The sequence below is a fragment of the Pristis pectinata genome, chromosome 30, assembly GCF_009764475.1.
Source record: "Pristis pectinata isolate sPriPec2 chromosome 30, sPriPec2.1.pri, whole genome shotgun sequence".
Taxonomy (NCBI): domain Eukaryota; kingdom Metazoa; phylum Chordata; class Chondrichthyes; order Rhinopristiformes; family Pristidae; genus Pristis; species Pristis pectinata.
The window spans coordinates 6432341-6446251 of record NC_067434.1 but is presented as its reverse complement, the minus strand read 5'-3'; the positions used below and the strand labels follow the sequence as shown (position 1 = coordinate 6446251).

Sequence of the window (13911 nt, the reverse complement as noted above, 5' to 3'; positions counted from 1 at the left end):
CAATGTAACTAAGCTCTCTATCTCCTTCTTGTACTCCGACTCATCGTTATTTGAGATATGGTCTACTACGGTGGTATCATCTGCAAACTTGTAGATGGAGTTAGAGCAGAATCTGGCCACACAGTCGTGAGTGTATAGGGAGTAGAGTAGAGGGCTGAGGATGCAGCCTTGTGGGGCACCAGTGTTGAGAATAATCGTGCCGGAGGTGTTGCTGCCTATCCTCACTGATTGCGGTCTGTTAGTCAGAAAGTCAAGGAACCAGTTACAGAGGGAGGTGTTGAGTCCTAGGTCTCGGAGTTTGGTGATGAGTTTGCTTGATGGAATTATAGTATTGAAGGCAGAGATGTAATCAATAAACAATAGTCTAACGTAGGTGCCTTTACTGTCCTGATGCTCCAGAGCTGAGTGTAGGGCCAGGGAGAAGGCGCCCACTGTAGACCTATTTTGGCGATAGGTGAATTGCAGTGGGTTGAGATTGTCTGGGAGGCTAGAGTTGATGCGTGCCATGACCAGCCTCTCAAAGCGCTTCATGATGGTGGATGTCAGAGTCACTGGTCGGTAGTCATTAAGGCATGTTACCTTGTTTTTCTTAAGTACCGGGGTGATAGTGGTCTTCTTAAAATGGATGGGAACCTCAGATTGAAGCAGGGAGAGGTTAAATATATCTGCAACTACCCCTGCCAGCTGATCAGCACAAGATGTAAGCACTCGGCCAGGGACACCATCTGGGCCAGATGCTTTCCTCGGGTTCACTCTCCAGAAGACCGATCTTACATCCTCGATGGTGACCACGGGTTCAGTTGCATTGGAGGCTGTCAGGGTGGGTGGTGATAATCCACTTCCCTTCCATTCAAAACGGTCATAGGATGCCTTAAGCTCGTGCGGAAGGGATGCACTGTTGTTAACTATGCAGCCTGACTTCGTTTTGTAGCCCGTTATAGCGTGTAAGCCCTGCCACAACTGATGGCTGGTCTGGGACTTTATTTTGAACCGGTATTGTCTCTTGGCATTCCTGATAGCTTTGTTTATGTCATATAGGTTATGTGGGGGTATAGTGCTCTTTATCCTTATGATAGCTTTCCGGAGGTCGTATCTTGATTTCTTGTACAGGTCAGGATCACCAGATTTGTGTGCAGCAGTCTTCAGCTTTAGTAGGGAGTGGATCTCCCGGTTCATCCACGATTTCCGGTTTGGGAACACCCGTATTGTCCTCTTTAGTACACAGTCCTCAACACACTTGCTGATAAAGTCCGTGATGGTGGTGGCATATTCATCAAGGCTGGCAGTTGAGTCTTTGAACATGGACCAGTCCACTGTCTCAAAGCAGTCACGTAGAAGCTCATCTGCTTCCTCAGACCAGCACTGCACGACTCTCCGTACCGGATCCTCCCGTTTCAGTTTCTGTTTGTATGTGGGGAGAAGGGGCACAGCCTGGTGGTCCGATTTACCAAAGTGAGGGTGAGGGGTGGCTTGGAAAGCATCTTTGATGGTCGTAAAGCAGTGGTCAAGGGTATTAGGGCCCCTGGTGGGACAGGAGACATGCAGGTAGTACTTTGGTAACAAATCTTATTAAAGTTAAAGATCATATTAGATCAAAGGAAAATTCACAGCATGGGAACAGTCTGTCTGTCCACACCAACCATTGAGCACACATTTGTACTAATCCTACACTAATCCCATTTTATTTTCCCCACATTCCCATCAACTGCCCCGCAGATTTTACCTCTTACCTACACACTTGGGGGGCAATTTACACGGTCAAATAACCTACCAACCCACATATCTTGGGGATGTGGGGAGCAAACTGGAGCACCCAGAAGAAACTCATAGTCACAGGGAGAAACATACAAACTCCACACAGACAGTGCCAGGGATCAGGATTAAATAAGGTTCACTGGAGCTGTGAGACAGCAGGTCTACCAGCTGCTTCACTATGTTGTCCCTTATAATGTTGTCAAAAACAGCAGGAAATTCGAGGATAGGTAAAATTTCATAATTCAGCAAAGGAGAACCAAGATGTTTATAAGGATTTGTCATCATTCTTTGATGGTTAGCATGGACCTGGGGGAGCCAGAATGGCCTGTTTCTGTGCTGTATGACTCTACGACACTATTAAAGGGGAAGCGGAAGGCGAGAGTTGGTGAGCAAAAAGCATAAACGTCCTGTAAGTGTTTCTGTAGATCTGTAAAAAGGGAAAAGATTGGCAGAAGTTGAGTTGGATGATTATAGACAGAGGAAGTCAAAGCTGTATTGGGGAAGAAGAAAAGTGAGAGCAATTAAAATAAATACTTCATGAAGAAGAAACAAAAGAAACCTCCTGGATTTAGTGGAGAGCTGGAAGTCCAGAGTGAATGGGGAGCTGAAGGAATTAACATTAGTAAAAAGAAAGCACTGAAGAAATACATGGGACTGAAAACTAATAAATCCCTATGTGACTATGGACATAATATTATCTTCCCAAAACTCGGTGTATTTAGGACAGGTACATGGATAGAAACGTTTTGGGAGGGATATGGGCCAAACACAGGCAAATGTGTTTAAGCTTGGATAGACATCCTTGGTTGGCATGAACAAGTTGGGCTGAAGGGCCTGTTTCCATGCTGGGTAATTCTATGACAGTTTCCGTGGATGGAAAGGTACCAATATAAAGCTCATTATTTAAGAGAGAGATAAAAACAATGACCGGTTACATGACCCCAATCATAGGGAAAAATGTTAGAATCCAATATTAAGGGAGTGGTAGCTGGATATGAGAAAAATATAACAGGACTAGTTCCAGACATCATGTACAACAACATTTACTGCTCACCCCCTGGACCTGTTCCAGTCTCGCAGTGTTGACGCAGTTTTGATCAGATTGATCCAAGTCCATGTTCATTGCCCTAGGAGTGAGCCTTATGTTATTTGGCCACCTGTTTAACCAAACAGTGAGACACGGTGACAAATATTTTCAATTGGGGAAGAAGTGACATCCTGCTGAGGGAGCGAGCTCAGGTCAGTTCAGTGACCTGAAGGCAGGAAGAGCAGTGAGGTTGTGATGGTGCCCAGCACACAAGTCTTTGAACAAGCTTGGGGCCTGGTCTGTCCTGTCACTTTAAGAGCTGGAAGGAACGATGCTGCAGATAGATTCTGCCTGGAACTTGGGTCACGTGAGAAGTCCTGAGTATGTACACTCAATATATGTAGTCACAAGCATTCCAGGAATTGTTGTGAAGAACTCTCGTCCACCTGCCGGATAGCAGGACTGCTCCTGGCTCGTTGCCTCTGTAATGGATTCAGTACATTGCAACAGACTCAAAGCACCCACTATCTAATTCTAAACTTCACTCGCGTTGCTATGATCATGGAGGTGGTCAGGACAGAGGTGTCTGGGACACTGAAAGAGCAACCAACAAATAAGACTGAATTAAACTTAATAAAGGTTAAAGGAAAATTTCCCTTCTGAGTTGTAACCTTAGATGAATTTTATTCCCACATGGAGGGCTAGTAAATCCAGAGGCTTGGACTAACAATCTGGGCACCCGAGTTCAAATCTCACCATGTTAGATGTAGAATTTAAATCCAGTTTATCATCTGGAATTCAGAATGAAACAGCCATAATGATGACGCAAAACTACCTGATTGCTTTAAAAACATAGCTGGCTCACTCATGTCCTTCTCTGTGTTGGACTGATGTAGGCCAGTAAGCACACTGTTCAGGGGCAACTAGTGTTGGTCTTTAAGCAATGCTGATGTCCTGAAAAGTGAATAAATTAAATAAGCAAACCCGGCAACCACCAATAGTCTCACTAGTTTTGGAGATGGTGCCAGATACTGGTTCGCTAATGAACAGCAACTGTCAATGTTGTCATCAACAAGGATGTTTTGATGAGAATATCCATCTCAGCAAGGAAGTTACTGACGAACCTTCCCTTTATCCCATGGTGGAAGACCTTCACTTCACCACCAGTTAGGATGACATTAGCTTCGAGCAACCTGCATATGTTGAAAACATAAAAACTACAGATGCTGAAAACGTGAAATAAAACAGAAAATGCTGGAAACACTCAGCAGGTCAGTCAACATCTGTGGAGAGAGAAACAGACTTAATGTTTCAGGTTTGAGACCCATCATCAGAAATAGGAATGGCAGTTATCAATTGCAGAGGAGTTGGAACAGGGATGGGTAGAACAAAGACAGTATCTCTGATAGGGTAAGACCAAATGGGAGATTCGCTAGCACAAGCCCAGCAAGTCAGGCTATGCGAATGGAAAGCAAAAAGCTGAGCTAACATCACAGAAGAGGCCAGCTTTGATAGAAACAGAAAGAAAGGCAAAGTTATCTAAGATTGGAGAATTCATTACTGAGTCCGGAAACCTTTATGGTGCCCAGACAGAAGGTAAGGTATTTTTCCTCAATCTTGCGCTAGACCTCAGTATAACAATGCAGGAGATCACAGATGGGGAGGTCAGAGTGAAAGTGGGATGGAGAATTAAAGTCACAGGCAACTAGAAGCTCAGGATCACCCTTGAAGACTGAAGGCAGATGCTCTGCAAAGCGGTTTATTCAATCTGAGTTTGGTTTCCCCAGAGTACAGCACGCCACATTGCGAGCACCAAATGCAGTACACTAGAATGGAAGAAGTGCAAGTGAATGAATACTTCACCCTGATAAACTGTTTGGTCTCTAGAAGGGGAAAGGACAAGTATTGCATCAGCTTCCTCCTTGAACAGAGGCCCAACTATGCCCCTTCCACCCATTTACCAGGCTGAACTCACCCCCACATTGAACCTCTTCTCCTTCAGCTCCACTCACTTTCTCCAGATCAAAGGTGTAGCTTATGGACATTCACATGGGCCCAAGCCATGCTTGTCTTTTTGTGGGATACATAGAACAGTCCTTATTCCAGTTCTACTTGGGTGCACTTCGTCAACTCCACATCGCTGACTACATTGGCCTCTTCCTGCACTCACACAGAACTAAAAAAGTTTATTATTTTTGCCATCATTTTCTGCTGTGCTCTCACCTGCCTGGTCACGGCCATCTCTGACACTTCCCTTCCATTTCTGGATCTCTCTGTCTCCACCTCAGAGAGAGGCTCGGCTTCAATCCTGACCTTGGGCGCTGTCTATGTGGAGCTTGCACGTTCTCCCTGCGACCGTGCGTGTTTCCCCCTGGTTCTCCAGTTTCCTCCCACATCTCAAAGATGTGTTTGTTGCAGGCTGATCGGCCGCTGTGAATTTCCCCTGGTGTGTGGGTGAGTGGTAGAATCTGGAAGGAGTTGATGGGAGTGTGTGGAGAATAAAAATGGAATTAGTGTAGGATAAGAATAAATGAGCGGTTGGTGGTTGGCACAGACTCAGTGGACCAAAGGGCCTGTTTCTATGCCCGATCTCTCTATAATGTAGGCAAATATTGGTCTCACATCCCTCCCTTTCCTCTCCAAAACTGCTCCAACCCTATGGTTCTGATATCTCTGAGCTCTTCCAATTCTGGCCTCTCATGTACTGGAGATGTTCACCGCTCCATTGTCGATGTCTGGGGTTTCTACTAACCAGGCCTTAGGCTTCTGAAACCAGCTTCCCCCGTCCCACCATCCACTCCAACCCCCAAGCCCGCAGCCAACCTCTACCTCCACTGCCATCCCTCTACCACTCTCTTCCATTAAAACCCACCACCTGGTAAACTCCCCACCCTCCTCCGTATCTGCCCGGGGGCCACACTAATGTGGTACTGTAGCTGTGATTCAGCCTGGCAGGTATCTCTGCACAAGGCCCTGTGTGACTGCAGCAAGCCACCCCAGCTTCTGTATTGAAGACCTTTCTCAGTGAAGGCCAGCATATCTCTTGCCTTCTTAAACTGCTTGTTACACCTGCATGCTTGCTTATATTTTTTGTGGGACAGCTTGAGGGACAAGCATTATCAAGTACACCAGGCCGTATCTCCTTCTATTTAATAATTAGTGCCATGGCATCGTTTACATCCAGCTGATGGGCCTTTTTCAAGGCATTTGGCACTATTTAATGAGTTAGACCCTGATGCACAACTATGGGATTCACACCATGGAAGGAACGTCTGCTCTTTCTCCTGGCATCAGGGTGACTACGTCTAATAGCTCTGGCCAGTCTTGATCTTGTTCCCAATTTTCCCATCTGAAAATTCCCTTCAAAGGGCAACTTCAAGTGAAAGGCCAATGTGACAAATAAAAAATATAGACTGTGCTCTTTTTATTGGGACTATGTAATGTATCTCCTGGTATGTTTCCTCAGTGTCTGATTATACGTACTCTGAAATCAATACATTTTGCAGCTGTTGGGTTGAGGTTTGAGGATGCCAGTGCATTGAGAATCATAAGTAAGGGACCCTTGAACGGAACAATCTGATGCGTAGGAGCTCCTGAGGTCCAAGTCTGTGTCAGATCCAAGTGTACAAATTGCTGCTGTGCTGTGGAACGTGATTAGTGTTTGGAAGTGACTGTGTTCCTTGGAGGAAGGGCGAACACCAAACTCTGCACAGGATTGGTTCTGTTGAAACACACCTCTTTTACTAATAAATCAACATGTTGATATACCCTGCACAGGAGGACTGTCTATATCTTAACATTGTAGGAATTTTGGCATTATTGGAAAACCAGCCAATCTTTTGTCTGAAGTGTCATTTTGTGTTTTGGGAAAGCTGTGGGAATCTGGGAGGACTGGGACAATTTCATCTGAGGCTTGTGGAGAGGGTGCGTCCTCCTCGTATGTTGGTTTGTTGTAAGTATATGGCCTGCTGTAAAAACAAAGTGCTGGAGGAAATCGGGGGGGGGGGGGGAGCGTGGGGGGGGTGGGGAGGAGGGGGGGTGTTGTGGAGGGAAATGGGCAATCAACATTTTGGGTTGAAACTCTTCATCTGAAAGAATAGAGGGGAGGTAGGCAGTATAAAGAGGTGAAGGGGGGGGGGCAAGAGCTGGCCATCTATAGGTGGATCCAAGTGAGGGAGGGGTTGATTGGCAGATGGAGTCGGGTGGGGGAGGGCAGGGTGGAGGTAGCGACAGAGGCTGGGAGGTGGAGATGAGGGCTGCAGATTCTGGGATCCGGTAGGAAAGGAGGTGGAGCATGGAATCAAATAAGGGAGGGGGGGAGGGCAGATGGGAACGTGGGGGGAGGGGACCCAGTGGGAGGGGTGTGTGGCTGATGGGCAGGTGGATTGGGTTGAGGAGGGGAAAGAACAGGGTGATGGGGGGGGGGGTGGGGATTTGGGTGTCTGTAGGAAGATCTGGGCAGATCAAGGGGAGAGAGGAAAAGATCAGATGGGGAGCAGGTTACCTGAAAATGGAGAATTCAACGCTCATGCCATTGGGTTGTAGACCACTCAGGCGGAATATGAGGTGATGTTTCTCCAGTTTGTCTTTGGCCTCAGCCTGACAGTGGAGGAGGCCGAGGACACACAGGTCGGTGTGGGAATGGGGAGGGCAATTATAATGGCTGGCAACCAAGAGCTCCAGACGGCATGGTGGATGGAACGTAAGTGCTCAATAATGCAGTCACCTTGTCTGCACTTGGTGTCACCGATGTAGAGGAGGCCCTGTGCTTGGTTACTAGTTCCCTTCCCCACAGCATTGCCGGTTTTAAATGGGAGGTGTGGAATGGGCTGATGTTTTCAAGGCAAACCCAAAATCTCGTGCTCCTAAGACATAGGACAGAATTAGGCCATTTGGCGCATCGTGTCTGCTCTGCCATTCGATCATGGCTGACTTACTTTACCCTCTCAACCCCATTCTCCTGCCTTCTCCTCATAACCTTTGACGCCCTTACTAATCAAGAACCTATCAACCTCCACTTTAAATATACCCAATGACTTGGCCTCCACAGCAGTCTGTGGCAATGAATTCCACAGATTCACCACACTCTAGCTAAAGAAATTCCTCCTCATATCTGTTCTAAAGGGATGTCCTTTTATTCTGAGGCTGTACCCTCTGGTCCTAGACTTTTCCACTACTGGAAACATCCTCTCCACATCCACTCTATCCAGGCCTTTCAATATTCGGTAGGTAGTAATGAGACTAGAGTGTCAGGGTGATCTACAAGGTTGAAATCGCCATGTTCAGGCAGTGCATGTGTAGGTTGGAGCACCATCTGGTGTGAATGGTTCACATGAAGTTCAGCTACATTCTGCACAATTCCTTCTCTCCGCCAGGGCTGGGGCAGTCCTAAAGCTCTCTAATCACTCTCTGTCCTCAAGCCTCCACTCTGCACAGCTGTTTTAAACTCCCAAACAGCATCAACACATCTGGACAAGACGGTGTTTTCTGCCCAGTCCTCCCTCCCTTTCCCCACTCATATTCTGTCCCCTAATCTTGACAGCTTTCAGAAGAATCTGAGATATTGAGGCAGGAGGCTGTACCAGATATTGTTCCTGCCTAATATTACTTCCTATATTAATTCTTCAGCAGAGGTTTGAGTGAGGTATTACATCTCCTCATGGTTTAAAGAGGGAGCTGTCCCGGCAACCTCAGAGACAGGGACAGGATCAGCAGATAATGTCCAATGTTACTTCATCGATGACTCTCCACTGTGGTCATACATTGTCTACAATCAGAAATTTATTTCAACCTGAGAGTTAACTAGTTTAGACAAACTTTATTGAAATAATAATCTTTATTAAGGACTAGTTGACTGGATTAACCCTTAAAGACATATATGAAAATACATGTATACCAACACACCAAATTAAGAAATTGATTTGCTAAATGAACTTAACTATTCTGCAAAGTTTCAAGAGCAGGTTGTTGTTAGAACTATTAATATTACAGTAATAAAAACACCCAATGTTTATCACTATTTCTGGGATTGTCTAGTTCCACAGATAAAATTGATTAGCCGGGTTACTTGGGGTTCATTCGATCAGACAGTGTTTCAAGAGATCAGGCAAATTTGAAATTAGCTTTGTGAGTCTTTAGGAGCATTAATTCTTCTGCAGAGTTTGAAAAGGGTATTGCATCTCCTCATGGTTTAAAGAGGGTGTTGAGTCAACTCATGGCAGGGCAGAGATTACATCAGTGGATCACTGGATAACGTGATCCCTCACACTGGATTCAATCTCCCAAGACTGCTTGGTGAGATGTTTTGTGATCCTTTGTTGAGCCTTTCCCAGAAGATTCCATGGATTCCATCCAACAATGTCACGTAACTAAGGGCAAATTTCAATCATTTTAGTCCTGATGCAGGATTTTGACCTGAAATATTATCAATTCCTTTCCCCCCACAGATACTGCTTGACCCGCTGAGTTCCTCCGGCAGATTGTTTGCTGGCAAAGTTCAATCTTTGCTCTTCCCCAACATTTCAGTGACGTCTTGACAACCTCAGTCTTGTGTGAAGTTAACTGGAGTAGATATAGCATGTCAGAGAGGCACTGTGGCCCACGTACAATCCCTTCTGCTACAAGGCAAGGACTAGTGAACAGGACAATCACCACTGGAGGCGGCAAGTGACAGTAAGTAACCAGTTTCTGCATTACAGGGGAAAGTCGTTCCTGGGAACAGCTGCTCAGCAATTGTACAGAAACTTCATTTGCAGGGATTCCTCATGGAATTTAGGCAGTGATGAAAGACTGGATGGATAAGGATTCCTGGTTAATTTTAATGGGGTCAGTCTCGTGTTCTGCCGAGCTAGCCAATGTTATTTCAGGAATCAGGGATTCATATCTCTGCCCAATGCACCATGACTTCAACTTGCCATAACTGCAGTGATTTCAGATCACACACTGACGTTCCCAGATATTTTGGGTATTTCTGAAACAGGAGTGTAATGCCGTGCTCCCAGCAGGTGGTGACAGCAGAACGACGGGCTGAACAGCCTCCTTCTCTGCTGTTAATGTCATTGATTCTATGATCCTGGTGGCGGTCAGCTGTCCTTCGGCACCCGAAAGAAGCGGGTATTGGATAACTAAAGGCATCACACACATCTGAGCCAGTCTTTACTTGGGGAGAGATGCAGAGATATATATAGAGAGAAATATATATACTGTATATATGAGAGAGAGAGAGAGAGAGAGAGAGAGAGAGAGAGAGAGAGACACACAACACATGGGGAGGAAAGCTACTCAAAATACTCATTAGGGTCAGACTGGAGAAGCTGTAGTCACCACTCCATTCCCACTGATGTCTGACCCACTGCCATTTTAATCTGAAGAGAAGCAAAGAGTTGGAGACCTTCATATATTCTAGAGACTGGAGTCCTGCCTTTTATCTAGGTGTATTAGGCATTGCTCCTGTCCTTAAAGGGACACTGCATGGTACTTAAAAGCTCAATAAACTTCTGTTCATGCTATTGTGCAGAGAGCAATTATAGAACATAGAACATAGAACAGTTACAGCACAATTCAGGCCCTTTGCCCCACAAAGCTGTGCCAAACATGTCCCTACCCTAGAAATTTGTAGGCTTACCCATAGCCTTCTATTTTACTCAGCTCCATATACCGATCTAACAGTCTCTTGAAAGACCCTATCGTATCAGCCTCCACCACCATTTCCAGCAGCCCATTCCATGCACTCACCACTCTCTGAGTAAAAAACTTACCCCTGACATCTCCTCTATATCTACTCTCCAGCACCTTAAACCTATAATTATGATTAGAGCCCAGATCTTAAGATAATGAATCACTGAAAAAAACAACCAATAATGATCAGGTAAGTTGTGTCTGTGACGTGGAATGAGAGATAACTATTGGCCAGGACCCTGAGGAAAACACGTCATCTGTTCTTTGAAATAGTGTGATAGGCTACTGATGGGCCGATTCACCCCCTGCCATGATATTTCATTCTATAACCATAAGGTAAAGAATAATCTTTGGTGTCACATGCTCCTAGCAGGCAAAGGCAGTACTGGACCTAATCTTAGGGAATGAAGCAAGGGAAGTAGCTGATGTATCTGTGGGTGAGCATTTTGGGAATAGTGATCACAACTCTGTAAGTTTCAAGGAAAGAGTTAATTGTGGTTCAAAAATGAAGGTGATAAATTGGGGGAAGGCCAATTTCAATATCATTAGACAGGACCTGGCAAAAAGTAGGCTGGGATCAGTTACTTGAGATCCCACTTATCCGACAAGTGGGAGTCTTTTAAAAATGAAATAGTGAGAGTTCAGGGCCAACATCTTCCGGTGAGGGTGAAAGGCAAGGAAGGCAAATCCAGGGAACGCTGGATATCAGGGATATTGAGAATTTGATAAAGGAAATAAAGGAATGATATTGCAGGTATAGAGATCTGAAACAGGTGAAGCCTTTCAGGAACATCGAACGTGTAGGGTAGCTCTGAATAAAGAAATTAGGAAGACAAAGAAGGACAGCAAATATCACCCGCAGATACAACTATGGAAAATCTCAAGGCATTTTCTAAGTATATTAATAGCAAGAAGGTTACAAAGGAAAGAGTAGGGCCTGTTAGGGATCAGAGAGACAATCTATAAGGAAAAAGACATTGACACTGCATATTTCAGAGAGGGACAGGGATACTTGAAAGCATGTTAGTATTCAAGAGGAGGATGTATTAGATATCTCAGTGGGTATAAAAGTTGATAGATTCCCCAGGTCTGATGAGATGCTTCCCAGGCTGTTATGGGAGGCAAGGGAGAAGATTTCTGGGGCCCCACTTGTCAGATGTAGATTTACCTGCAAGTAACTCAAGTCAGGCCAAGTCTAGTTTATTGTCATGTACACAAGTACGGTGAGGTACAGGTACAGTGAAAAACTTGCCTGCAGCAGCATCACAGGCCCATAGGTACAGACAACACACAGAATATAAATTATACATGAATTATACATAAAAACTACACCATACAGTGAAAAAAAAGACTGCAAAAGCAAGACACTAGTGCAAAAACAGACACAATCGAAGACAAGTCCATGGTAGTGCAAGAGGTGGTCTGTAGTGTTCTGTTGCTGAGGTAAGGTTAGGGTTGCGCAGGTTGGTTCAAGAACCTGATGGTTGTGGGAAAGTAGCTGTTCCTGAACCTGGTGGTGTGGGACTTCAGGCTTCTGTACCTCCTGCCTGATGGTAGCAGTGAGAAGAGGGCATGATCCGGATGGTGGGGATCCTTGATGATAGATCCTGCCTTCTTGAGGCAGCACTTCATGTAGACGCTGTCGATAGTGGGGAAGCCCTTAGCATTCCTGTGTGCTGGAATTGCCATACCAGGCTGTGACGCAACCAGTCAGGATACTTTCAACACTACATCTGTAGAAGCTAGAGTATTTGGTGACATGCCAAACCTCCTTAAGCTTCTAATGAAGTTCCAGTCTACTTTGGCCAGGTCCTGTCTAATGATATTGAAATCGACCTTCCCCAATTCAGCACTTCCATTTCTGCACCACAATTATCTGTTTGCTTGAAATTTACAGGGATATAATTTTTAAATCTTTGCTGGCCATTGGTGAGGTGCCAGATGACTGGAGGGCAGCAAATGTGGTAGCTTTATTCAAAAAGGGTTAGCAGGATAAGTCAGCTAATTACAGGCCTGTGAGTCGAACATCAGTGGTGGGGGAAGTTACTTGGAAAGGCAGGATTGATCAAGAATAGTTGGCATGGCTTTGTTGGTGGAGATCTGATCTAACGTGATTGAGTTTTTTGAGAAGGTAACAACATACACTGTATGTAATTGTCCTTATTTAGGTCGAAATACGATCAGGAACATTAATGGTGGAGAGGTGGATGGACTTACAGAGGGAATTTGAGAGTTGAATTCGTGGCCACCAAGAGTATATCGCTCCTTCGCAGGGATGAGAACTAAATTCGCAATAGAATGCTACTTCTTCCAGCTGTTCAGTAGCTTTCTTGTTGTTGAGCACCGTAACTTGAGAAATGCATCTGTCATCGACCTCTCAGCCACAGTGTTGTGTTACTGAATCACTTCACTGCAGTTGAGCCTTGATGAAATCAGAGAGGATCCAGTTTCAAGCTTCACTCTTGCCAGAGGATGGTCCAAGGAGGATCCTGTACCTGACATCAAACAATTTTTAAAATGTTTCGCAATCAGAGCTTGCACGTTTTTCATTGACAAACCCTGTTCAGTGTGAGTAGATGCCATGGCCAAGAAAGCACACCAGTGCCTCTACTTCCTCAGAAGACTAAGGAAGTTTGACATGTCTCTGGTAACCCTCAACAATGTTTATAAATGCACCATAGAAAGCATCCTATCCGGATGCATCGTGGCTTGGTACGGCAACTGCTCTGCCCAAGACCTCAAAAAACTGCAGAGAGTTGTGGACACACCTCAGCACATCACAAAAGTCAGCCTCCCCTCCATGGACTCCGTCTACACTTCCTGTTGCCTCGGGAAAGCAGCCGACATAAAGACCCCTCCTACCTCGGATGTTCTCTCTTCTCCCCCCTTCCATCAGGCAGAAAAAAACACAAGCTTGAGAACATGGACCACCGGTCTCAAGGGCAGCTTCTATCCCGCTGTTATAAGGCTCTTGAATGGTCCTCTTGTACGTTAAAGATGAACTCTTGATCTCTCAGTTGACCTTGTCATGGCCCTTGCACCATATTGTCTGCCTGCACTACACTGCTACTTTCTCTGTAACTGTAACACTATATTCTGCATTCTGTTATTGCTTTTCCCTTGTACTACGTCAATGTACTTACATTTGGAATGATCTGTCTGGATGGCATTCAAAAGAAAGTTTTTAATAATAAAGTTTACAATAATAAACCAATTACCAATTAAATGGAGTTAACTTGTAGATCATGATGTAATTTGAAGCATTAATGTTGATGTGATGCACTTTCAAGGTGGAATAACTATAAGGGGCCCAATAGCCTGTTAAAGAACCTGTGATTTTCCTTTGAACATTTTACTGTATTAATGTAACTGCAACTATAATTGGTTTTTTGACATCATTGTCCACACAGCTGCATGTTGTGTTACTAAGTCTTGACTATCTTCCTAGTGCC

At 45.0% G+C, this 13911-nt stretch overlaps 1 long non-coding RNA gene across 2 annotated transcripts; it reads left to right on the top strand.

Moving 5' to 3' along the window:
• Positions 1 to 6574: 6574 nt before the first annotated feature.
• LOC127584620 (uncharacterized) lies at positions 6575 to 13689 on the top strand. Of its 2 annotated transcripts, none has more exons than XR_007958410.1 (3): positions 6575 to 6734; positions 9229 to 9454; positions 12628 to 13689. It is a non-coding gene; the product is annotated as an uncharacterized LOC127584620 (long non-coding RNA). The 2 variants fall into 2 exon arrangements; XR_007958409.1 differs by lacking the exon at positions 6575 to 6734 and adding an exon at positions 7242 to 7484.
• The last annotated feature ends 222 nt before the right edge of the window (positions 13690 to 13911 follow it).